The sequence below is a fragment of the Hordeum vulgare genome, chromosome 2H, assembly GCF_904849725.1.
Source record: "Hordeum vulgare subsp. vulgare chromosome 2H, MorexV3_pseudomolecules_assembly, whole genome shotgun sequence".
NCBI lineage: Eukaryota > Viridiplantae > Streptophyta > Magnoliopsida > Poales > Poaceae > Hordeum > Hordeum vulgare.
In genome coordinates this window covers 600,311,326-600,336,240 of record NC_058519.1, presented here as the reverse complement: position 1 = coordinate 600,336,240, position 24,915 = coordinate 600,311,326, and the positions used below count along the sequence as shown (strand labels likewise).

At 44.8% G+C, this 24,915-nt stretch overlaps 1 long non-coding RNA gene and 1 pseudogene across 1 annotated transcript; both read right to left on the bottom strand.

Moving 5' to 3' along the window:
- Positions 1-397: 397 nt before the first annotated feature.
- Positions 398-2,658, bottom strand: LOC123427608. Its single transcript, XR_006622412.1, has 3 exons — positions 2,588-2,658; positions 1,284-1,385; positions 398-587 (listed from the first exon to the last, which is right to left on the bottom strand). It is a non-coding gene; the product is annotated as an uncharacterized LOC123427608 (long non-coding RNA).
- Positions 2,659-6,815: 4,157 nt separating this feature from the next.
- On the bottom strand, positions 6,816-8,801 carry LOC123430710 (annotated as a pseudogene).
- Between the last annotated feature and the right edge of the window lie 16,114 nt (positions 8,802-24,915).

Here is a 24,915-nt window from a genome sequence, read left to right as displayed (position 1 = left end):
TAAAGAAGCATGACCTATTTGAATTTTTTGTCATAGAAACTATGACCAAAAAGAATTGGTCTTTAAATCTTTGACCAAAATTATGGTCATGACCTTGTGCCTAAACCACATAGGATGTCGCATGGCATGCTGACATGGCTATGTATACGTGGCACATGTAGTGACATGGCAAAACCAATGACATGGAATCCATGTTGGATCTGACATGGCATTGTTACCTGGCCCACTGAGCTTATCAATTAGTAAATGGGCCCAGCCCAATTGTTTGGCCCAGTTCAGCCCAGTTATTTGATAGTTTTTCTAATTAATTGGGCCTTGTTTTTACAACGTCCAGATAAATAAGTGCTTCACGTTTGTAAGATAGACCCATCTACTAATTAAATACAATACAAACATATTCCACATAAAATATATCTTCATTTCAGCAATAGCTATCAAAGAAAATAATATACATCATCCCTCAACTCCTCTACACATCAAGGACAACAAGTGGACGACAAAATAGTTCATATAATACTTGGTTGATCACATGGAACTACAAATGAAAAACACAGCTTCTTCCCTCTACTTCTGGATTGCAAAACATCCTGTGCATTTGGAACAATCAAACATTAGTTTCAAAAAAACATACATAATAATTTTATTACAAGATAAATAATTTCCAGTAAATAGCACACTGAATATTCCATGAATTTGTATTCAGAATTCTCAGGTTTGTATATAGACTGATATAATTACAAGTATTCCTCCTTAGACAGTAGTTCAAAATATTAACCATGTTGCAAAAATAATGCACGAGGGTACAGTTTACTACTCAACATTCACGATGACTAGTACTAAGTCAGAAAGTATTGATTGTGTGTAACTATCAGGAAGTAATGCAAAAAAATATGGTCTTTGCTGCCAAAGAATTATAAATATTGTAGTAGTTCTGGAATGGCACTACTGTACTAGCAATTTGGAAACAAGCACGTCACTTGCATATTCACTTCGTGATTACTATATGCACTGATCTAAAAAATAAAAGTTTGCTTGCACTAGTCTGTAGTAGCAGGGTAACAAACTAGCACATGGGACTAACAACACCGTATAGATGTTTTCTTCGGAATATAACAGGCAAAATCACATATGTACATATAATAAAATTCCTTGCTGCTAAGGCATTACACACTCACTAATAAGCAGTGTCAACTCTAATAAGTATGTGTGGTAACCAACTCTGATTAATACTAAATGGACTTCACATATCTGGGAATTAAAAAAAAAATCAATGGCCACAACACCTCAATTTTTATTGTGGCTACGATTTTTCTGAGAGGAGACTATGGTTAATTTGTGAGGAGTCGGAGAAGAAGAAAACATGGCCTGAATTATTCAGTTGGATCCTGCAGACACAAATTAAGGTACAATAATTAGCACATTATAGTGACAGTGAGGCATATATAACATGAAAAATGCATAACAGCAAACACATATGAGGCATATATAATTATGGAAGCAATAACATATGAGCTTTTCAGCGTTGCCTTCTTGCAACCAAGAAGCTCAAACTAAACACAGACATGCTAGGCACTTCTTGTAAACAAGGATGTGTAATTAATTCGAACGTAAAGAGAGCACAATAGTATAGACGGGTTTTAAATGATATTCCTACATTTGAGGCAAGCATGACAACTTATAAGATTTTCCTTTTATTTTTGTGAGCCAAATATCAAATATGTCCACAAAAAAGGGAAATAGCAATTATGTCCACAGAAAAAAAGAGAATGCATTCAATCAAATATATCATTTTTAAAGTATCAATGAATGAAGCATACGGTTGTTTAGAAAATATGCGCCCTTGAGGAAATGTTAAACATTTGCACATAGTGCTGAACCGAAATAAAGAAATTTTCTAACACTTCACATTGAATATTAACCATTCTATATGAACTATCGAGTTCATCCATAGAGATAGACCCGGAAGCCATCCAGTACAAGAGTTAAGAATATAAAGTTGGCTAAAGCCCTACCACTAACCCACTAACTCCAACACACAGAAGATACACAATGAACTGAAGAACTTTTGCATTTGACGAGCATTGAACCATTAAAAGCTTAGAATCAAAAAAATTCATGCATCCATTCTCATACGATTTATCCAAGTAATAAACTAATAGAGGAGCACATCACCACGACCATTCTATCTAAGAATTATGGGGATGTTTACAATGGACATACAATGGGCTTCTCATTTTCTATCCTAGCTAAGAAGTTTGGTAAACAAGAACAAACATTTAGAATGATTTACTCCTGCAAGTTTTGTTAGCGAATCATATGAATTACTATATGTCATGGATCAATAATACAAAACAAGCATATCCTTTAATCTCTTGCCAGCAAACGCATACACCAACTATAGATGAAAACAAGCATATACTCTGAAAACATTTGTTACTATACCATAGATAGCAGCCTAATCTTACTACAAACTCTTGGAACCACAACTATTGTAATCATACTGCAAAGTGAAATGAGTCCCAGATTGAACTATGCTTGAGTGATATGGCAATAATAGCTTTGTGGACAAGAGAGGAAATGGCATTACTGGTTGAGGCACATCCTGCCAGTAGACCATCTCTTGGATCCTCTCCTAGCCTACAGCAACGCAGTCTGCGGACATGAAGTAACACGAAGCTTTGTGAGCAGTGCACCAATGACGACCGAGTGAGGAAGACGATTCATGCAGAGGAGAAAAGGATGAGGAGGGACTAACCAAGGAGGCGCGAGACCAGGTAGTGTGTTGATCCCGTCGAAGAAGACATGGATCTCCTGGTAGAAGCCCTCCATGGCAGCGACGGTGGCGGGGTCGAAGATGTTGGGTGATGCGTGGTTCCGCAGGAGGCTGGTCACTCGAGACGATCTCGAGAGGTCCTCCATGCCATTGAGCACCCAACCTCCCGTGGGTTGGACAAGATGGACGCCAGCCAGTACAGACTCAAGTAGGATTCAGTGTGGATGTTGTTGCAGCGTAGATAAATAGGATTACCCCTTCCGGCCGGACACCGGCGGATCTGGAACAACTGAATCGACCAGATCCGGCGGTGTTCACATGGAGAGGGATAGGATGGCAGGGGTGATGAACGTGAGGCGAGGTAGGCAGCCGGCGGCGATGTGTCGGACAAAGGCCATGGGTGGGGGAGACGGCAGGTAGTGGACGTGGTCTCGTGGTGGCGGCGGTGAGGATACTAGGGAGGAGATGACTGGGCCTTGTGGTGGCGGCTGCGGTGAGGATGGGGGAGACGACCGGGTGTTTGTTCGGCTCCTAAGCTGGCCGGAGTAACATAGTAGTAACATCACACATTACAATGCAAATTTGCTTATGTGGCAGTGAGTTAATGAGGAGAGAGGTGCTTGTGGTAACTAGCTATGTTACAGTAACATCACACATACCAATACAAAATGAGTCTATATCCTAATTAATATGACATCCCACAAATGTTACTACCCACTATGGAGGTAGTAACATAGACCAGTAACATGTGCATGTTACTTGGCTAAGTTACTCCCCACTATGAGCAGCCTAGGTTACGCGGTGGGCTCTTATATCGGGATCAAAAAAAATTACTTCGTATGTGCCAGCGGGATCAAAAAAAATTACTTGGTATGTGCCAGCGGGATAAAAAAATTGAAGAAAAGACGAGGTAACGCACGGCGGGAATTGAAATTTAGGTAGTTCGCCCAGTGATAGTGATAACAAAATCATATAGTAAATCCTGCTATTACATCCAGGGTTATTAAAACTAATAAAAAATATTTATAACTTTTTTTTGCAAGCATATGCATATATAGAGTGACACTTCAATAATATTTGTGGAATTTGATTATAACAAAATTACTTCAATCAATTTTATTTGATACTAATATTTAATTTGTCTGAAAATATGTCATGTTAATTGAATTTCGAACCAACAAAACAATACTACGACCACAAAGTAACAATGACTCATATCTTGTCTATTAACAATGACCACAAAAGATACCCTTTTCTAAAGTGAATGAGGGTTTTATAGGACCCATAGTTGCATTAAATTTTTAAGTATTTTACGCCATAGCGGACATGAGAACCCCAGAAAAAAAATAGCCTTCCAAAATGTATTCCCTCTCGTCTTTTTTCTTTGCACATTATTTAATTTCTCCCTCCATAGTTTGATCATTGGGTGTTTTTACTGTCTACTTCCACCTTTACGCCACTGTATACTTTGTTAGTAATATACATGTTTAGTTTCCCATCGCTTCGCCTACACTTGAACAGGGAAGAGAGGTGGTCCGCTTGCAACTACTTGTGTGTTGGTTTGCATGTTCTGGGTTTGAGTGCCCTAGGCATGTAATTATTTTGTTTGTCTTGTTGATACCGTCACCCGGTCAGGTGTGTGGGTGTGTTCCACTCGCTAGATGGCTTTGAATTTGATGGGTCCCACAGACGCGTAGACAATATGGTAAATATTATATTAAATGGGTTGCCACATATGCAAAATTAACAAGTAGACATGCCACGCGTGCGAAATTGATGACGTGTGTGCCCAGACACCTCCATCCAAGTGCTATGACCGTATAATTTGGTCATGATGGAGTGAAATAAGGTCTTTGACATCACTTTGTATTACTATGACCATTTGATGAATGCGGTTATGACCTTCCAAACGTGAATTGTCATAAAACTCTAAGGTTTGGACCCTCCTAAACTCTCCATCACAAACTAGTGATTTTTGGTCATAGATCTATGACAAATTAGACAGGTGTCAATATTTTTTGTCATAAATGAGTGTTTTTCTTGTAGTGTGAGCCTCTAGTTGACTAGCTCGTTGATCAAAGATGGTCAAGGCTTCCTGGCCATGGACAAGTGTTGTCACTTGATATCGTGATCACATCATTAGGAGAATGATGTGATGGACAAGACCCAAACTATAAACGTAGCATATGATCGTGTCAGTTTATTGCTACTGTTTTCTGCATGTCAATGTATGTGTTTCTATGACCATGAGATCATGCAACTCCCAACATCAGAGAAATACCTTGTGTGTATCAAACGTCGAAACGTTACTGGGTGACTATAAAGGTGCTCTACAGGTATCTCTGAAGGTGTCTGTTGGGTTGGCATGGATAAAGACTGGGATTTGGCACTCCGTGTGACGAAGAAGTATCCCGGGGCCCACTCGGTAATACAACATCACAACAAGCCTTGCAAGCATCAGAGACGATAACGAAAGTATCAGCTTACATAAAGGAAATCGAGAAACTAACATCGAGTCGACTAGACGTTAGCGATAGATCCGCACGATCCCTTCCGATCGACCCGCTGATTCGTTTTAGTACCGATTTTACACATTTTTATTTCCTTCTCTTGAAAACCGTAGTAGATCCGGTTCTGTTTCTTTGTTTTTCGTCGCTATTGATTTTCCTCGCAAAAAATGATGACATCACGATCAACCATCTAGGTTAATATCTTGCTAGTGGTTAGATATAAGTTTGGCTACTTTTATTTCCACAAGAGCTGCTAGTGCATTACTGAAATATACCCCAAAATGGGTCAGTTATTGATTACATACCCCGATAATTTCTATGAAAATACATGGTAATACACGCACATCATGGCTGATAACTCGCGCAAACATCATGATAACTTTTGACGCAAGAAGAAAGTTATGGACAAACATACACCGGTAACTTATATAAAAAATTAATATGGTAATATACGCACAATAGAGCTGATAATTTACTTAGCCGAAGTGTGTTAACTTTTTAACCAGGAAAAAAAGTTGTTGAACCGCCCTTGCTGGTAACTCATGTCTACTAGCATGGTAATATACGCACATTAGGGTTGATAACTTACTTAGCCGAGACATGGTAACTATTTTTGACTTGCGGGGCCGGGGGAAGGGGTTGTTGAAAAATTACATGGTAAATCATGTATAAAAAGCATAGTAACATGTGCACAATCAAACTGATAACTCACTGACAAACAACATGATAACTTTGATCGAGAGTGGGTTGTTTAAAAACATACCCTCGATAACTTTTGTGTTAATAGCAAGGTGCTACACGTACAGTATACGTACAATAGAGCTTATAATTTACTTAGCCGAAATGTGGTAATTTTTTGACCACAGGAAGATGTTGTTGAACCGCCCTTCCCTGGTAACTCATATCTACTAGTATGGTAATCTACACACATCAATGTTGATAACTTACTTATCCGAGACATGGTAACTATTTTTGACTTGCGGAGAGGGGGGGTGTTGAAAAATTAAATTTTAAATTATGTATAAAAAGCATGGTAACGTGCGCAAAACCAAACTGATAACTCACCAACAAATAACATAGTAACTTTGATCCGGGGTGGGTTGTTTGAAAACATACCTCCGATAAATTTTGTGTTAATAGCAAGGTGCTATACGCACGGTATACATGATAACTCCCCATGCTTTAAGCTTCTCGGACTATAGTTACCAGCCTTATCATGGTATAGTTATCATGTTGTTCATACTATATTTATCACGTTGGTCATACCAAAGTTACCAAGCCAATTTTTTTTCATATGGTAGAAATAAGAAGGCGCAAATAACATTGCTTTTCTAGAATAGACAACAACTAAAGGTGGCTTAGTTGGTTATTGGGCTCAAAGTCTAATGAATAGACCTGGGTTTGAATCCCCTTTCTAGCACTTTTATTTTATTTTCATATTTCGTAACCAAAAAACAGAAAAACCACAAGAGATTTACTATTGGCGTATAGGGTTTTCGAGAGAAAAAAATCAATGGAATCGAGCATGCGGATCGCGAAAGGAAGATTGGTTACGATCATCTCGAAATGTTGCTAAACGTCCGGTTGATTGGACGTTAGCACAGTCCAAAAGAAATTATAATCTTACAAGCTGGTATAGCATGTCAAATTTACTCCTCCTTTAGAGTCCCCTTCCGTCGTGGAAGCACGGCGAGGTGAGCACGTAACGGGTGCTTCATAACAGTGAAGAATCCGAAATGCGGGCGGAAATCGATAGCCAACTTCCCCTCCGCCTCCCTCCATTCAAACTCCCTCACAATGTTGGCAATGAAATATCCCATGTGGAGCATGGCGATGCCCATGCCGGGGCACACCCTTCGGCCGGCACCAAACGGTATCATCCTGATCTCCCCACCGCTTCCGGCGGCAGCAACAAGACTTACGTTTTCTCCACCTTTGTCGGCTAGGAACCGGCTTGAACTCATCCGGGTCGACCCACGCTGCCTTGTCTTGTGCGAGAGACTTCAACGGAAAGACCACATTCGTGCCCGTAGGAATACGCTGGCCATCATGAATGATATTGTCTTGTCCAGACACCTTGTGAGCAACAAAAAGATACATTATTGTCTTCGATTAGTTATTTCATTTCAATTGTAGTACTTCACCATATTTTTGTTTACTCAGCATATTAGTTTTGACTAAAATAGTTTTACCCAGTTTATATTGAACATTATAATAACAGATTGGTATCATTGAAAACATATTAAAATAGTATTTGTTCGATGGTTTATATGTTTAATCTATTTTATCTATTTTGTCAAAGCTTACAAAGTTTGACTTTTAGACAAAGCTAATTAGGGAAGGAGTATGTCTCATCAGCATACAGTCCGTTGCTTAGTTACCTGCCTAAGCACCAAGGTCGCGGTGGGGTACAGCCGGAGCACCTCCATGACAACAGCGTTGAGGTAGTCTAGCTTCCCAAGAACTTCCTCGCCAACCTCCTCGGCGCCCGCGTCAACAGCAGCGTCTATCTCCCTACGGACAGCCTCCTGCATGTGTGGGCGCTTCACCAGGTTCGCCATGATCCACTGTAGCGCCGCGGCCACAGTTTCAGTTCCTGCACCAAGGAACTCGGAGCACATCCCCACGAGCTCGCCGTCGGTGAGCCTACGCTTCCGCCTGCGCTTGTTTTGGTCGTCCGGTACCCGGAGGTCAATGAGCGTGTCCACATACGCCGGCATCTCGCCAGATTGGCGTTGTCGGCTTCGGCGGGCGTGGATGAGCGGGAGGTACATCTCCTCCTGCTTCCGCCGCAGCGCTACTAGCTTGCTCCACCGTTGGCGGTGGATCAGCCTAGCCACCGCCGGCAGCTTCGCGAAGACTCGCAGCTCAGGGAAGAACTGGACGAGGTCGTGCTGGGCGTCGGCCATCGCGCGGATCAGGCCCGCGTCGACGCCGTCGCCGAAGCACATGGTCGTGAGCAGGCCAAACATGGCGGTGCGGATGCTCTCCGCCGCGAGGACTAGGCCGTCGGGGCTGGACGTGCACTGATCTTTGAGGTCCGCGATGAGATTGCCGAGTGCATCTCGGCGTGCGGCGGCGTAACGGTGGAGGCGCATCGGGTGGAGAACCTCGGAGGTGAGGTTGCGGCGCGTGACGCGCCAGAACGGGCCGTATGGCGCCGAGGTTAGATTGTGGTAGCGGCGGTGTGAGAGGACGGAGCTTGGCGCCATGGATGCCGGACGGTTGGAGAAGGAGCCGCCGACGCAGCCACGGACGAGAAGGCGGTGGGCTGTCGCGCGGTCCCTGATAACGATGGCTGGCTGCCGGAGCCATCCCGCGAATGTCGACTTGACGCTGGCGGCGAGGCGCGTGTGGACAGCCTTGCTCGATTTATACCCTTGCCGCCGGACGACCATGGCGATGAGGAGGAGCATCAAGCCCAAGGTGAGAATGAGTAGGTGTTGCATGACTGATGACTTTGAGTTTGAGGTGCGGCGGCTCTGTGTGTAGGGCACTGACACTCCAACAGGCAGCTTCCAATTTATAGGCCTTGTTGGCCCTCTCGAGATTAGAGCGTCTCCATCGGGATGCCTTTATATAAGGGGGAATTTGATGATTTGCCATATCTTTCTTTGCACTTTGAGGATTTGCCCTTTTCTCATTGTAATTGATGATTTGCCATACCTTTGTTGGCATCTTGATAATTTGCCCCTTTTGACCAGTTCGCACTATTGTCAGATAATACAACTGAACTGATTACAAAAAATGCCCCTTGAATCAAAGCAGCCCAAAGTGATTGAATTGGATAGATTCACATGAGCTAGCTCCTCCCACTTCTCCTGTGTACGTCTCCAGCCCCAGCGCCTCGATGTGTTGCTCCTCTCGTATTCGATGCCAGAGCTGCCATGTTGTGCTCCGACGCTCTCCCCGTAAAATGCAGTACTAGCTAGCGCCCTTGACCCGTGGTGTATTGTTGCTGGCTCGCGGGCTTGCAGCCACGCGTCGTAGTCCCTGCACGACGTCGATGCCGCTGCAGACACGAAGGGAGCAACGTGTCACCGTCTTCGAGCGCTTCTACGGAAGGATGTTCAGCCTGCCGTGCCCGCCAATCTCCGCACCCGGCGCGACGTCTACCTCATCTCCTCCTCTGACTCGAGGAACACCAACCAGGTCAGTGGCTGCAGATCGAGCCTAGTTGTTGCGGCCGCTGGTGGTCAGTGCGACCACCAACGTTGGCAAGCGCAGGGCCGTTCGCAAGCTTCCAACACACCTAAGTAGTCAAGCAACGCCGCCTTGCCTGCCATGGTCACCGCGAGCAGCAACATCGACACCCGCGGTACCCATCTGCCTGCTCCGACAGCATGCCGAGCCACCTTGGCGTCGGGTACAGCCCGCGATCGAAGCGCGAAGGTGACTGTCGCGCCGGTCAAGCTTTCGTAGCACATTGAGGTTGAGGCTCCGGCCCGTACAGGTCGTCCCGCCGTATCTCGTCGGCCCTCGGAGAGGTGAGAGATGAGACTGGGTTGGGGATTATATGGGCATTTTAGACATTTTGCTATGGGCCCATCTCAACAGGGGCAAATCATTAAAATTTCAGCAAAGTTGGGGCAAATCATCAGTGGCAACAAAAACAGGGGCAAATCCTCAAAGTACAAAAGAAGATGTGGCAAATCATCAAATCCCCCTATATAAGGGAACGATCAGATCACTGATCGGTTAAAAAATTCAATCTAGATGAACGCTTTAAATTTGCCTTAATCACACAATCTGATCGATACCCTTCATACATATCAAATTCTAAATTCTAAATATAAGGTGGATATAAAAAGCCCTCGGTGCAATCCGACCCACTCATATTCGTCTCATTGATATAAAAAGCCCTCGGTACAATCCGATCCACTCATATTCGTCTCATTCTCTCCCGGATCAAATTCTAGCTACTTCACTCCACTTTTCTTCATTCCGCTCTCTCAGCAAGCTTTTGTTCGGCGATCTCCGGACTTCTCCGCCAAGGCGGCCAGCGGATCTAAGTCCCACAACTTCAGATCCGTCGACCATGAGCCCAACCAAGACGGCCCCGAGGAAGATAACCGACCGGCTTTACGCTCCGCCGCTCCTGGGAGGAGGCCGCCCAACGGCAGCGCTTGGACTCCTTCCGCCGGGAGTCCATTGCGTCCGCCTAAATGGCGCATGGATCCGCCGCTGGAGGTGTCATCGTTGCATCATCGGAGGCGGTGCGGTCCGCCTGGGATCCGAACACGATGGCGGACGCGCCACCCCTCCGTTGGTGCGCCGAGTTGGAGGACGCACATGGCACAATGTGCCCGCCGTGCGAGGTAGCGGGCGCTGGAGGATGCTGCAGCCCTCGCGGCGGTGGACGTTTGCGAGACGGAGTCACATTTCCGACACCCCATATGATGCATCAGTGCACGTGTCGCAACCGCGTCGTGGTGGACGCCGCCAACTCCTTTCAGGACGGATCCATCATCGATCTTACATCCACATGCACTGTCTGGGTTGTGGTCTCCGAGGAGAATGAGTAGGGCATGGGAGACGGTGGGGCCAAGTCCCTTAAGCCGACTCGTGCCCCATGTCCTACTCTATGTCAACAACGACATGACCAACACTTTGGGGTGTGCAACCGGCCATCAGCCATGGGCATGGCGAAGCCGAACGAGCTTCGCTTAATATTGGGTTTTACGTTGCTTATAATAGTATGAAATTGAGGTTTCTAATTTTAGATAACTGGTTGCAGAATGGATTATTTGAGACTTAACCGGTCACTTTTCACGGACACATCCAGGAGCGTCCACGGGCATTTGAGGGGTCGGATTTATCAATTCCGACTGTAAATGCTCTTTTCTTGATTAAATTTTTGATCTAATCCTCTTCAATCATGGAAGCAAGACCAACATATAAAATAAAAAATATTACATCCAGATTCGTAGACCACCTAGCGACGACTATAAACATTGAAGCGAGTCGAAGGTGCGCCGTCGTCATCACCCCTCCCTCGTCTAAGCTGGACAAAAACTTGTGGTAGTTGATAGTCAGGAAGTCGTCGTGCTAATGCCTCATAGGACAAACGCATCAGAACAACAGCCATCACTGATAAAGAATAACATAGATCGAAAGGGTCCAACCTAAAGACACATGAATATAGACGAATAATAATCAGATCTAAACAGATCCATAAAAAACAGATCCACCAAAAACACACTTTCACATGACTACCGACAATGTTAAACGCACCAACAAAATGGAACCTAGACAAAAGGAACCTTGTTCTATTTTTAAAAAGTTGTGTCGTCTCGCCTTCTAGAACATGATGTAAATCCTACCAAAACTTAAAAAAAAAACCTCACATCAACAAGGGTTAGGATTCATCACCTTCAATGACCCTAAAGCCATCGGAGAAGAAGCGGACCGACCGCAGCGTCCGCACAAGGCGGAGGAACACTAAGCTTTTTGGAAGAGAGAGCGAGAGGCGACGACTGCTGCATGCAAGCTCGAGTGTACAGGCTCTAAGCCGTGTGTCCGTGATTGATGGCACAAGGCCCTCCTACTTTGCTTCATTTTTCTCTCAGTAGTTTATGTTCACCCAGGTAAGTAGGATTAAGATTTCTATTCCTATATACACATATAATATCGTGTTTAACCCTAACTAACAGGGTCTTAAAAAACTCTAATTAACAACCCTTTTGTTAACTCTATAAAGTGCCGCACGCTAAGCACGCGTTTCTGTTCTCTAGTGATATGTATTGTGTTGATTGTGATCGGTCTCAAGCACATCATCACACCATATATATATAGTTATATTTCTTGTTAGCGACAGACGAACAAACACACATATCACACTCCTGAGCTTGGAATTAATGAATTGTAGATCAGACAGCTTTGAGGAAATGTGCTGGCCAGCGATCATCATCGCATGGCTTTGTGTAAAGAAGAAGTTCTATTTTACGGAAAGGCCTGAGGCCATATATATTAGATAAAGCCAGCATTGTATACACCCTTAAAGAAACACAAAATTACATGTAAGTTATTGATATCAGCATTGTCTCCCTTCTGTGTTCACCAGCGCACCGAGAGCAAAGCCCGTTGCCGCCTTTGAGCCTCCGTCTCATCAGAGCAACCTTCTCGAAACCGAATAGCTCGAAGAACCAATGACCAGTAAGTCGTTGATGTAGACCTGAAGATTTCGGCGACCACGATCTAGACATATCGCCTTCCCATAGAAGATGGCACTGGTGAGGGTCGTGATAATTGAATCTCTAGGGAGAGGAGGAGGAGACAAAATTTACAAGTTCCTTGATGACGCCCATCTCGCTAAGCTTCATAGGGAAAAGGAGCCATAGAACAAAAACACTTCGGTGCGTTATCCCCTCCATAGGATGTTGTGGATCACCTAAGACAAGACCAAGGAAAAAAAATGATGCCCATGATCTGGCCTGACTAAAGCTCTACACACCCTCCGGCAATGCCGAACAACATCACAAGAATGAGGACAATGAGTATACTCGATTCAACATGTTGGAATCGAACTATATGAATCTGGTGGCCAAATAATATTTGGAGAGTGCACGAATGGATGTCATATGTTCCAGCGACCTCGACGGAGGATAATGCAAGAAGGGGATGAAAACATGTTGTTTGTAGATGTGGCATGTTAAAAGCATTTTTTGTGCAACTTGCTAAAAACTATGTCATGTTTGCTTGATGTGCTAAACCTTTAATTTTGGAGTCAATCGATGGATTTAAATGAGGAAAACTAAAATAACGAAGGTTGAGATATGGCGACCATGAGTTTCCGCATTGCCTTTTCAATCATATGCGTATACAAAGATTACAGATATGGTGACCCTGTTAGAGTTCCTCACTTCAATACTCTGTGTTCCATTGACAGTCTGCCTCGACTAGCTGTCGTCTTAAAAACACCAGACTTGGTGGTGGGCGGTGGTGGCACATATTCCACGCACTTAACACGCCAAGAGTTAATCAATTGCTCACCCATATGCACTATTGGACCAGCCCAGTCCTTTTTGCCATTGATATTAGGTAGGTTCTAGAAGTTTCTTCTTCCAATTTTTTGATGGTTTTACTAGTTTCCTTTATGTTCTTTTTCTCATTTTCCTTTTCCTTTTTCTTTATCTTTTGTTTTTTTTCCTTTTTTTTCAATTTTCCTTTTTTAGTTCATGACACATCTTGGAGTTATGTCGAGCGTACTAAATTCAATAACTATGTTATGTGACAACACTGGTGCCATTGTCTTAGGAAAGGAACCAAGGTTTCACAAGAAGACCACACACATCAAACGACGCTTCAACCTCGTCCGCGACTACGTGGCAGACCCGCTGACTAAACCTCTTCCACGGATAAAACATGATCAACACCAGAACTGTATGGGTGTTTGATTTATTACAATGTAAATCACATGGCGATGTGAGGACTAGATTATTGACTCTAGTGCAATGACAAATAGTTATTATTATATTTCCTGTTTAAAGATAATCGTTTATTATCCATCTTATAATTGTATTGAATAAAAACATAGATACATGTGTGGATACATAGACAAAACAATGTCCCTAGCAAGCCTCTAGTTGGCTAGCCAGTTGATCAATGATAGTCAAGGTTTTCTGCCTATGTGCAAGTGTTGTCACTTGATAACTGGATCACATCACTAGGAGAATCATGTGATGGACTAGACCCAAACTATGAACGTAGCATATTGATCGTGTCGTTTTATCGTTATTGTTTTCTGCGTGTCAAGTATTTGTTCCTATGACCATGAGATCATATAACTCACTGGCACCAGAGGAATACCTTGTGTGCATCAAACGTCACAACGTAATTGGGTGACTATAAATGTGTTCTATAGGTATCTCTGAAGGTGTCCGTTGAGTTAGTATGGATCAAGACTGGGATTTATCACTCCGTGTGACGGAGACGTATCTCGGGGCCCACTCGGTAATACAACATCACACACAAGCCTTGCAAGCAATGTGGCTAAGTATAAGTCACGGGATCTTGTATTACGGGACGAGTAAATAGACTTGTCGGTAACGAGATTGAAATAGGTATGCGGATACCGACGATCGAATCTCGGGCAAGTAACATACCGAAGGACAAAGGGAATGACATACGGGATTATATGAATCCTTGACACTGAGGTTCAACCGATAAGATCTTCAGAGAATATGTAGGATCCAATATGGGCATCCAGGTCCCACTATTGGATATTGACCGAGGAGTGCCTCGGGGCATGTCTACATAGTTCTCGAACCCGTAGGGTCTGCACACTTAAGGTTCGATGATGTTTTAGTATAGTTGAGTTATATGTGTGGTTACCGAATGTTGTTCGGAGTCCCGGATGAGATCACGGACATCACGAGGGTTTCCGAAATGGTCCGAAAACGAAGATTGATATATAGGATGGTTTCATTTGGTCACCGGAAAGTTTCGGGCAATTCCGGCAGTGTACCGGGAGTGACGAATGGGTTCCGGGAGTTCACCGGGAGGGGCCCACCCACCCGGGAGTGAGCCCAAGTCACTAGGGTGGCGTCACAAGTCCCTAGTGGGCTACTGGAGTTAGCCCAAGGGGCCCATGGCGCCACATAAAGAAATACCAAAAGAAAAGAGAAATAAAAAGGGAAAGAGGGAGGTGGGAAGGAAGAGGAGGACTCCTCCTTCCCCAAACCGAATTGGAGGAGGAGTCCTCCTCCTCCCTAGCGCCGGCTGTCACGCCCAAGATGCGACCCTATCCTCAATTTGGCACGGGGGCCTTGTCAGGGATAGAAGCGCATCTCATCGTGTCGCAAGAATGGATATCGTTACAAGTACATGTATTGAAAAGAAGAGATATATAATAGAATTGGCTTACACTCGCCACAAGCTACATCAGAGTCACATCAGTACATTACATATTCATCAAGGGTAAGAGCAGGGTCCGACTACGGACGAAAACAAACGAGAAAAATAAGAACGACGTCCATCCTTGCTATCCCAAGCTGCCGGCCTGGAACCCATCCTAGATCGATGAAGAAGAAGAAGAAGTAGCAACTCCAAATGAACAATCAACCCGCTCGCGTCAAGTAACCTTTACCTGTACCTGCAACTGGTGTTGTAGTAATCTGTGAGCCACAGGGGACTCAGCAATCTCATTTCCAAAGGTATCAAGACTAGCAAAGCTTAATGGGTGAGGTATGGTTAAGTGGTGAGGTTGCAGCAACGGCTAAGCATATAATTGGTGGCTAAACTTACGAGTACAAGAATAAGAGGGGGAAGATCTACGCATAACAGACGTGACTACTGATGATCAAATGAATGATCCTGAACACCTACCTACGTCATACATAACCCCACCGTGTCCTCGATCGGAGAAGGAACTCATGAAAGAGACAGTCACGGTTACGCACACAATTGGCATGTTTTAATTAAGTTACTTCAAGTTATCTAGAACCAGTGTTAAACAAAGTTTCCACGTTGCCACATAACCGCGGGCACGGCTTTCCGAAAGATTTAACCCTGCAGGGTGCTCATCACAAATTACCACAAGCCGCATAGAAATCCTCAATCACGAAGCTCGCGATCTCGTCGGATTCCCTAGTGGAAAACCTCAACTCTGAGATTACCCAAAGCATCACCGGAATCCCGATGCACAAGATATCTCGTCAAAGGTAAAACTAATCCAGCAAGGCCGCCCGGCGTGTCGACGACCCCGATAGGAGCCGCGTATCTCATTCTCAAGACACGACGGATGAGCGATGGTTACCACGCCAAATGCCGAGTTGCCCCGGGTAGCGTTAGTAAGCTGCTCTGTTTTGGACCAGCACCATCAGCACTGGCCCTTCCTGTATTATGTGAAATTACTCCTCGGGTCATGACGCCCTATGCTTTCAGTATTAACAAAGTTATTATGTTGGGCAAATGTAGAACCAATGTTGGACCTTGCTGGACCAGTTTTAATCTAAAACGAACTATCAAGGGGGTCCCCATAACAATCCCGATCGCGTTAGGAGCGCTCGTTTATGGAACATAACACCGGTAGCCGAAACTAAGGGGGCAAAGGTGGAACAAAACACCAGGCTAGAAAGGCCAAGCCTTCCACCTTTTACCAAGTATATAGGTGCATTAAATTAAATAGCATTAAATATGGTGATATGACAAGGAACCCATGTTACCACATGGAAGCAACTTCACCTGCAACTAGCAACGCTAACAACATGGTTAAGCAAGCGGTAACATAGCCAATTAGTGGTTTGCTAGGTTGATCAGTTGAAGGTTATCATGGCATTGTTGATATGCTCATATATAACAAGTGGTAGGCAACGAGATGTAAACGGTAGAAACGGTAAAACTAGCATGGCAATGATAGTAATGGTATGTGGGGAAATGGTCATCTTGCCTGAGATTCCGCTTGGAAGAAGAATGAGTCCGTGAAGCAGTCGAACCGACGTGGTCGAGCGGGTCCTCACATTCCGACACGCTTGCGGAACTCTATGGAGACGGAGCAAACCGGAAACAGGCATCAACACACATATTCACCACACGATGCACAACATGATGCATAACCTACTATGGTGCATGATCAGATCAACATGCAAGGGATAGCATGGCAATTCACCTCAAGCAAACTCTACACATTAAGTGAAGCTCGATATGCAACGGGTTGCATATCGACGAAACTCCACGATTGATTACTTAATTCACTCCCGATTATTTAACACGCAATATTAAATGTTCTTAACATGGCAAGGGGTGAAGCGTTGATCCTATGTGTCATCCTAGTCGGTTTAACTCGCGGAACATAGATCGGAGCTACGGCACAAGAGGCATGCAACACAAGAAATATTTTGCCATTAATGCGTAAAGCATGCAAGATCATCAACACCACGGCAAGAAGGGAAAGAAACACATGTCGCCACGGTGAGCGAGAGGGAACCATGGCGGCAAGACGAAAACGATGCCATGGCAACGTACCTATCCCGATAACTCATCGAGATAACGTGCCAACGAATAGAGAGCGTGCGGGAACGGCAAATAAAGATGGGGTGATCCCGTATATTTGTTGGGGAACGCCGCATGGGAAACAAAAAATTTCCTACGCGCACGAAGACCTATCATGGTGATGTCCATCTACGAGAGGGGATGAGTGATCTACGTACCCTTGTAGATCGTACAGCAGAAGCGTTAGTGAACGCGGTTGATGTAGTGGAACGTCCTCACGTCCCTCGATCCGCCCCGCGAACAATCCCGCGATCAGTCCCATGATCTAGTACCGAACGGACGGCACCTCCGCGTTCAGCACACGTACAGCTCGATGATGATCTCGGCCTTCTTGATCCAGCAAGAGAGACGGAGAGGTAGAAGAGTTCTCCGGCAGCGTGAGGGCGCTCAGAGGTTGGTGATGACCTTGTCTCAGCAGGGCTCCGCCCGAGCTCCGCAGAAACGCGATCTAGAGGAAAAACCGTGGAGGTATGTGGTCGGGCTGCCGTGGAAAAGTCGTCTCAAATCAGCCCCAATACCTCCGTATATGTAGGTGGGAGGGAGGGGACCTTGCCTTGGGGCTCAAGGAGCCCCAAGGGGGTCGGCCGAGTCCAAGGGGGGAAGGCTCCCCCCCAAACCGAGTTGGACTTGGTTTGGTGGGTGGGGGTCCTTCCCTTCCTTCCCACCTCCCTTTTTTTTTTCTTTCTCTTTGATTTTCCTTTGTATGGCGCATAGGGCCCTTTTGGGCTGTCCCACCAGCCCACTAAGGGCTGGTGCGCCACCCTTATGGCCTATGGGCTTCCCCGGGGTGGGTTGCCCCCCCCCCGATGAACTCCCGGAACCCATTCGTCATTCCCGATACATTCCCGGTAACTCCGAAAACCTTCCGGTAATCAAATGAGGTCATCCTATATATCAATCTTCGTTTCCGGACCATTTCGGAAACCCTCGTGACGTCCGTGATCTCATCTGGGACTCCGAACAACATTCGGTAACCAACCATATAACTCAAATACGCATAAAACAACGTCGAACCTTAAGTGTGCAGACCCTGCGGGTTCGAGAACTATGTAGACATGACCCGAGAGACTCCTCGGTCAATATCCAATAGCGGGACCTGGATGCCCATATTGGATCCTACATATTCTACGAAGATCTTATCGTTTGAACCTCAGTGCCAAGGATTCATATAATCCCGTATATCATTCCCTTTGTCCTTCGGTATGTTACTTGCCCGAGATTCGTTCGTCAGTATCCGCATACCTATTTCAATCTCGTTTACCGGCAAGTCTCTTTACTCGTTCCGTAATACAAGATCCCGCAACTTACACTAAGTCACATTGCTTGCAAGGCTTGTGTGTGATGTTGTATTACCGAGTGGGCCCTGAGATACCTCTCCGTCACACGGAGTGACAAATCCCAGTCTTGATCCATACTAACTCAACTAACACCTTCAGAGATACCTGTAGAGCATCTTTATAGTCACCCAGTTACGTTGCGACGTTTGATACACACAAAGTATTCCTCCGGTGTCAGTGAGTTATATGATCTCATGGTCATAGGAATAAATACTTGACACGCAGAAAACAGTAGCAATAAAATGACACGATCAACATGCTACGTCTATTAGTTTGGGTCTAGTCCATCACGTGATTCTCCTAATGACGTGATCCAGTTATCAAGCAACAACACCTTGTTCATAATCAGAAGATACTGACTATCTTTGATCAACTGGCTGGCTAACTAGAGGCTTGCTAGGGACAGTGTTTTGTCTATGTATCCACACATGTAAATGAGTCTTCATTCAATACAATTATAGCATGGATAATAAACGATTATCTTGATACATGAATTATAATAATAACTATATTTATTATTGCCTCTAGGGCATAATTCCAATAGTCTCCCACTTGCACTAGAGTCAATAATCCAGCCCTCACATCATCATGTGAATTACATTGTAATAAATCTAACACCCATACAGTTCTGGTGTTGATCATGTTTTGGCTGTGGAAGAGGTTTAGTCAGCGAGTCTGCTACATTCAGATCCGTGTGCACTTTGCATATATTTACGTCCTCTCCCTCGACGTAGTTGCGGATGAGGTTGAAGCGTCGTTTGATGTGTCTGGATTTCTTGTGAAACCGCGGTTCCTTTGCTAAGGCAATGGCACCCGTGTTGTCACAAAACAAGGTTATTGGATTCAGTGCGCTTGGCACCACTCCAAGATCCGTCATGAATTGCTTCATCCAGACACCCTCCTTAGCCGCCTCCGAGGCAGCCATGTACTCCGCTTCACATGTAGAATCTGCTATGACGCTTTGCTTGGAACTGCACCAGCTTACCGCACCCCCATTAAGAATAAATATGTATCTGGTTTGCTACTTAGAGTCGTCCGGATCTGTGTCAAAGCTTGCATCGACGTAACCTTTTACAGCGAGCTCTTCGTCACCTCCATACACGAGAAACATCTCCTTAGTCCTTTTCAGGTACTTCAGGATATTATTGACCGCTGTCCAGTGATCCACTCCTGGATTACTCTGGAACCTACCTGCCATACTTATGGCCAGGCTAACATCCGGTCTAGTGCACAGCATTGCATACATGATAGAACCTATGGCTGAAGCATAGGGGACGGAGCGCATATGCTCTCTATCTTCATCAGTTGCTGGGCACTGAGTCTTACTCAATCTCGTACCTTGTAAAACTGGCAAGAACCCTTTCTTGGACTGTTCCATTTTGAATCTCTTCAAAACTTTATCAAGGTATGTGCTTTGTGAAAGTCCTATCAAGCGTTTTGATCTATCCCTATAGATCTTAATGCCTAGAATGTAAGCAGCTTCTCCTAGGTCCTTCATAGAGAAACTTTTATTCAAGTAACCCTTTATGCTCTCCAAAAACTCCATGTTGTTTCCAATCAGCAATATGTCATCCACATATAATATTAGAAACGCCACAGAGCTCGCACTCACTTTCTTGTAAATACAAGATTCTCCAACCACTTGTATAAACCCAAATGCTTTGATCACCTCATCAAAGCGTTTGTTCCAACTCCGAGATGCTTGCACCAGTCCATAAATGGATCGCTGGAGCTTGCACACCTTGTTAGCATTCTTAGGATCGACAAAACCTTCGGGTTGTATCATATACAACTCTTCCTTAAGGAAACCGTTAAGGAACGCCGTTTTGACATCCATCTGCCAGATTTCATAATCGAAAAATGCAACTATTGCTAACATGATTCTGACGGACTTAAGCATAGCTACGGGTGAGAATGTCTCATCGTAGTCAACTCCTTGAACTTGTGAAAAACCCTTTGCCACAAGTCGAGCTTTATAAACGGTCACATTGCCGTCAGCGTCCGTCTTCCTCTTAAAGATCCATTTGTTCTGAATAGCCTTGCGGCCCTCAGGTAGTACCTCCAAAGTCCACACTTTGTTCTCATACATGGATCCTATCTCGGACTTCATGGCTTCTAGCCATTTGTTGGAATCTGCGCCCACCATTGCTTCTTCATAATTTGCAGGTTCATTGTCGTCTAACAACATGCTTGATAAGACGGGATTACCGTACCACTCTGGAGCAGCACGTGGTCTCGTCGACCTGCGTGGTTCGACAGAAACTTGAACTGGAGTTTCATGATCATCATCATTAACTTCCTCCTCAACCGGCGTCGCAACGACAGAGGTTTCCCCTTGCCCTGTGCCACCATCCAGAGGGATGAGAGGTTCGACAACCTCGTCAAGTTCTATCTTCCTCCCACTCAATTCTCTCGAGAGAAACTCCTTCTCGAGAAAAGCTCCGTTTTTAGCAACAAACACTTTGCCCTCGGATTTGAGATAGAAGGTGTACCCAACTGTCTCTTTTGGGTAACCTATGAAGACGCACTTTTCCGCTTTGGGTTCCAGCTTTTCAGGCTGAAGCTTTTTGACATAAGTATCACATCCCCAAACTTTAAGAAACGACAACTTTGGCCTTTTGCCATACCACACTTCGTATGGTGTCGTCTCAACGGTTTTTGATGATGCCCTATTTAAAGTGAATGCAGCTGTTTCTAATGCATAACCCCAAAACGATAACGGCAAATCGGTAAGAGACATCATAGATCGCACCATCTCTAATAAAGTACGATTACGACGTTCGGACACACCATTACACTGTGGTGTTCCAGGCGGTGTTAACTGTGAAACAATTCCACATTGTCTTAAGTGAGCACCAAACTCGAAACTCAGATATTCACCCCCACGATCAGACCGTAGGAACTTGATCTTCTTGTTACGATGATTTTCAACTTCACTCTGAAATTGCTTGAACTTTTCAAATGTTTCAGACTTGTGCTTCATCAAGTAGACATAACCATATCTACTCAAATCGTCAGTGAAGGTGAGAAAATAACGATATCCGCCGCGTGCCTCCACGCTCATCGGACCACACACATCGGTATGTATGATTTCCAACAAGTCACTTGCACGCTCCATTGTTCCGGAGAACGGAGTCTTAGTCATCTTGCCCATGAGGCATGGTTCGCACGTGTCAAGTGAATCAAAGTCAAGTGACTCCAAAAGTCCATCACCATGGAGTTTCTTCATGTGCTTTACACCAATATGACCTAAGCGGCAGTGCCACAAAAATATGGCGCTATCATTGTTAACTCTAACTCTTTTGGTCTCAATGTTATGTATATGCGTATTGCTATCAAGATTCAATATGAACAATCCTCTCACATTGTGTGCATGACCATAAAAGATGTTACTCATAGAAATAGAACAACCATTATTCTCTGACTTAAAAGAGTAACCGTCTCGCAATAAACAAGATCCAGATATAATGTTCATGCTCAACGCAGGCACTAAATAACAATGATTTAAGTTCATCACTAATCCTGATGGTAACTGAAGTGAAACTGTGCCGACGGCGATTGCATCAACCTTGGAACCATTTCCCACGCACATCGTCACTTCATCTTTCGCCAGCCTTCGTCTATTCCGTAGTTCCTGTTTTGAGTTGCAAATATGAGCAACAGAACCGGTATCGAATACCCAGGCACTACTACGAGAGCCGGTTAAGTACACATCAATAACATGTATATCAAATATACCTGATTTTTCTTTGGCCGCCTTCTTATCTGCCAGATACTTGGGGCAATTGCGCTTCCAGTGACCCATACCCTTGCAATAGTAACACTCCGTTTCAGGCTTAGGTCCAGCTTTGGGTTTCTTCGTCGGATTGGCAACTGGCTTGCCGCTCTTCTTTGAATTACCCTTCTTGCCTTTGCCGTTTCTCTTGAAACTAGTGGTCTTATTCACCATCAACACTTGATGCTCTTTACGGAGTTCAGACTCTGCGACTTTCACCATCTCAAACAACTCGCCGGGAGACTTGTTCATCCCTTGCATGTTGTAGTTCAACACAAAGCCTTTATAGCTTGGCGGCAGTGATTGAAGGATTCTGTCAGTGATAGCCTCTTGCGGGAGTTCAATCCCCAACTCAGCTAGACGGTTTGAGTACCCAGACATTTTGAGCACATGTTCACTGACAGACGAGTTTTCCTCCATCTTGCAAGCATAGAATTTATCGGAGGTCTCATACCTCTCGATCCGGGCGTTCTTATGAAAGATAAACTTCAACTCCTGGAACATCTCAAATGCTCCATGACGCTCAAAGCGACGTTGAAGTCCCGGTTCTAAGCCATACAAGACTGCACATTGAACTATTGAGTAGTCCTCCTTACGTGCTAACCAAGCGTTCTTAACATCCTGATCAGCCGTAGCGGGTGGTTCATCTCCTAACGCAGCATTAAGGACATAATCCTTCTTCCCAGCTTGTAAGATTAGCTTAAGATTACGAGCCCAGTCTACAAAGTTGCTTCCATCATCTTTTAACTTAGCTTTCTCTAGGAACGTATTAAAATTCAGGATGACTGTCGCGTGAGCCATGATCTACAACACAAATATATTCAAAGTGGACTTAGACTATGTTCAAGATAATTAGAGTTTAACTTAATCAAATTATTTGCTAAACTCCCACTCAAAAAGTACATCTCTCTAGTCATTTGAGTGGTTCATGATCCACCTACACTAGCTCAAGTCCGATCATCACGTGAGTTGAGTGTAGTTTCAGTGGTAAGCATCCCTATGCTAATCATATCATCTATATGATTCATGATCGACCTTTCGGTCTCATGTGTTCCAAGGCCATGTCTGCACATGCTAGGCTCGTCAAGCTTAACCCGAGTGTTCCGCGTGCGCAACTATTTTGCACCCGTTGTATGTGAACGTTGAGTCTATCACACCCGATCATCACGTGGTGTCTCGAAATGACGAACTGTAGCAACGGTGCACAGTCGGGGAGAACACAATTTCGCCTTGAAATTTTAGTGAGAGATCACCTCATAATGCTACCGTCGTTCTAAGCAAAATAAGGTGCATAAAAGGATTAACATCACATGCAATTCATAAGTGACATGATATGGCCATCATCACATGCTCCTTGATCTCCATCACCAAAGCACCGGCACGATCATCTTGTCACCGGCGCCACGCCATGATCTCCGTCAACGTGTTGCCATCGGGGTTGTCGTGCTACTCATGCTATTACTACTAAAGCTACATCCTAGCAAAATAGTAAACACATCTGCAAGCACAAACGTTAGTATAAAGACAATCCTATGGCTCCTGCCAGTTGCCGTACCATCGACGTGCAAGTCGATATTTTCTATTACAACATGATCATCTCATACATCCAATATATCACATCACATCGTTGGCCATATCACATCACAAGCATACCCTGCAAAAACAAGTTAGACGTCCTCTAATTTTGTTGTTGCATGTTTTACGTGGTGACCATGGGTATCTAGTAGGATCGCATCTTACTTACGCAAACACCACAACGGAGATATATGAGTTGCTATTTAACCTCATCCAAGGACCTCCTCGGTCAAATCCGATTCAACTAAAGTTGGAGAAACCGACACTTGCCAGACATCTTTGAGCAACGGGGTTACTCGTAACGATGAAACCAGTCTCTCGTAAGCGTACGAGTAATGTCGGTCCAAGCCGCTTCAATCCAACAATACCGCGGAATCAAGAAAAGACTAAGGAGGGCAGAAAAACGCACATCACCGCCCACAAAAACTTTTGTGTTCTACTCGAGAAGACATCTACGCATCAACCTAGCTCATGATGCCACTGTTGGGGAACGCCGCATGGGAAACAAAAATTTTCCTACGCGCACGAAGACCTATCATGGTGATGTCCATCTACGAGAGGGGATGAGTGATCTACCTACCCTTGTAGATCGTACAGCAGAAGCATTAGTGAACGCGGTTGATGTAGTGGAACGTCCTCACATCCCTCGATCCGCCCCGCGAACAATCCCGCGATCAGTCCCACGATCTAGTACCGAACGGACGGCACCTCCGCGTTCAGCACACGTACAGCTCGATGATGATCTCGGCCTTCTTGATCCAGCAAGAGAGACGGAGAGGTAGAAGAGTTCTCCGGAAGCGTGAGGGCGCTCGGAGGTTGGTGATGACCTTGTCTCAGCAGGGCTCCGCCCGAGCTCCGCAGAAACGCGATCTAGAGGAAAAACCGTGGAGGTATGTGGTCGGGCTGTCGTGGAAAAGTCGTCTCAAATCAGCCCCAATACCTCCGTATATGTAG